Here is a 2,128-nt window from a genome sequence, read left to right as displayed (position 1 = left end):
AATCGACACCACAGAAACGTGTAAGGGTGGGCATTTCTTGGGAAATGTGTAAGAAAATGGGGATTGAAAAGTCCAAATACTATCGTTATGTTTTATGCTCTATTCAAGTTGGTGGATATTTGTATGGAAATAATTTTTATGTCATCCTTTGTTTTGAGAATGACTAGACAAGACTAGATGCAAGACAAATTACATGTACCTCAAACATACCAGAGGTTCTCAAACATTCAGGCCAATTTTGTTGAAAATACTGTGGCAGGTTGAGAAGAGATGTCAATGCATCTTTTTCTTTCAGACATGGCCGTAAAAAGGATGATCCGTGGACTCCCACTAAGTTTGCTGTGTGTAGCCGACGTGCGTGGGATGGACGGATTAAGGAATGGCGCAAAAAACTTCATAACTGGGATCCTGATCATGATATGGGTCAAGTCAGGTATGGCATTGTATCCTATTTTTCCATGACTTTCGTGATCCAAAATTTTGATGGATACACCTGGCGCTGTGGTCTCTTGTATTGAGATGTCCTGTATTATAGATAGTTTTGTTTTTAATTCTGTTTTCAGCTGTGACAGACCAATAAAGCCATGTTGAATATACCAGTTTGCAGTGTTCTAACATCTTAAATGATGTTGGTTTCTGCAGTGTGTCAGCTGGAGGTGTTGTTGAGGAGGAGGCCTGTTTGGACGATGTTCCTGACCTGGAGCTGTTGGACCCCATGGACATCGACAAGGAGACCTTCACCATCTAGCAAGTTAACTAAAGAATTCAAAGTCCAAAAACTCACTTTCATATAGTTTGTAACCGTACATCTCAGTATTTTCAAGTTACTGCATAAGATTGCAGATTGATTTTTCAGTTTCTCATCTCTTGTGTATATATGAATATTACCTAACATCCTAGTACCGTGTGCACATTCTCACCCTTAGAATACAGTTCTCTAGGGTTGATGGACATACATAATACGGATGTTTTAAAACCAGTGTACTCAAAACATCTTTGGAATAAAGTTTTCAGTTTCCTTAATTGAATCCTCAAAACTGTGATTTTGCCAGAGCCTGTCTACTGTTGTTATATATTGGTTAGTAACTATTCAGATAATTGAAACTACAGATACAAGATAAAGGGCATCCCATTCATGTGAATTACATTGGTGTAAAAAAATCTCTCACAGGATCAAAGTAATTTACAGTGTACATTTATTGAGAGTCCAAAATAAAATCCACACAAGTGTTTAAAATTGAAATGGCCATCTTCAGACTAATGATTTAAGGTGACCTAAAAGATACAAAATACACACCACTATTCACAGGCTACAAGTATATCTGCAATTTTTTAAAATCCCCTTTAGTTTAATGATTCACTCACTAAACAAAAGTTCACATCTACATATATATATGCTTAGACATATAACGTTATATACACTCAGAAAGTCTTTTCCTAACATTTCTAACAGACAATAGAATTTAGGCTTCTCACCAATCATTTTGTCATTCATCTTAAAGTTAAAACAATTATTTAACTCAGTTAATACTGCCCCAATATAATACTAGTATACAGCTATTTCTACAACATTTGATTGGCATTAACTTGTACTGGAAGCATCGCAAGCAGAACTGGGGTTAAGGCCTACAGGAACCCCAATAAACCAACCATACACAACTACTCTCTGAAACTAAAATGCTAAATATATAAACTATAAAAAGATTCTGCTGCTTTATATATCTGTTGAAGACAGAGGGGCAAACTAGTCCACAGTACACCAGTAGTCAACACTTGCGTGACAGTAGTATTTTACCTTTTTAACCATTGCACATGACAGCACTGTACCCCAGTGTAGAAATAAAATGCATGTACATACATGTGTCTGACACATGCTTCTAAATGTGGCTGAGTAACACAGACAATGCTCCAGCAACAAGAGCCCCCATGACAGCCAGCGTGCCAGCATGGACCCCAGCTGCTCCTGAGGTGAACTCATCCACAACACGGATCTTCCAGCCGAGGTACTGGTGGGTGAAGCACTGAAACAGAGGAGAGTTGTTGGCACCAGACTGGAGGTTAGCTCTATCTACCCTGCTGTCTAGCCTTAGTCACCATTGTTAAGAACTCTGATAGCCCCACCCACCTT

The 2,128-nt window shown here is 38.4% G+C and overlaps 1 long non-coding RNA gene across 1 annotated transcript; it reads left to right on the top strand.

Annotated features, from left to right (window-relative positions):
• The first annotated feature begins 273 nt into the window (after positions 1 to 273).
• LOC109470233 lies at positions 274 to 1,024 on the top strand. The gene is made up of 2 exons (XR_002140236.1): positions 274 to 433; positions 643 to 1,024. It is a non-coding gene; the product is annotated as an uncharacterized LOC109470233 (long non-coding RNA).
• Positions 1,025 to 2,128: the final 1,104 nt, after the last annotated feature.

This window comes from Branchiostoma belcheri, unplaced genomic scaffold, assembly GCF_001625305.1.
Source record: "Branchiostoma belcheri isolate BF01 breed outbred unplaced genomic scaffold, Haploidv18h27 scaffold22, whole genome shotgun sequence".
Taxonomy (NCBI): domain Eukaryota; kingdom Metazoa; phylum Chordata; class Leptocardii; order Amphioxiformes; family Branchiostomatidae; genus Branchiostoma; species Branchiostoma belcheri.
The sequence above is the reverse complement of the archived record's forward strand: the minus strand, read 5'-3'. Positions and strand labels throughout refer to the sequence as shown.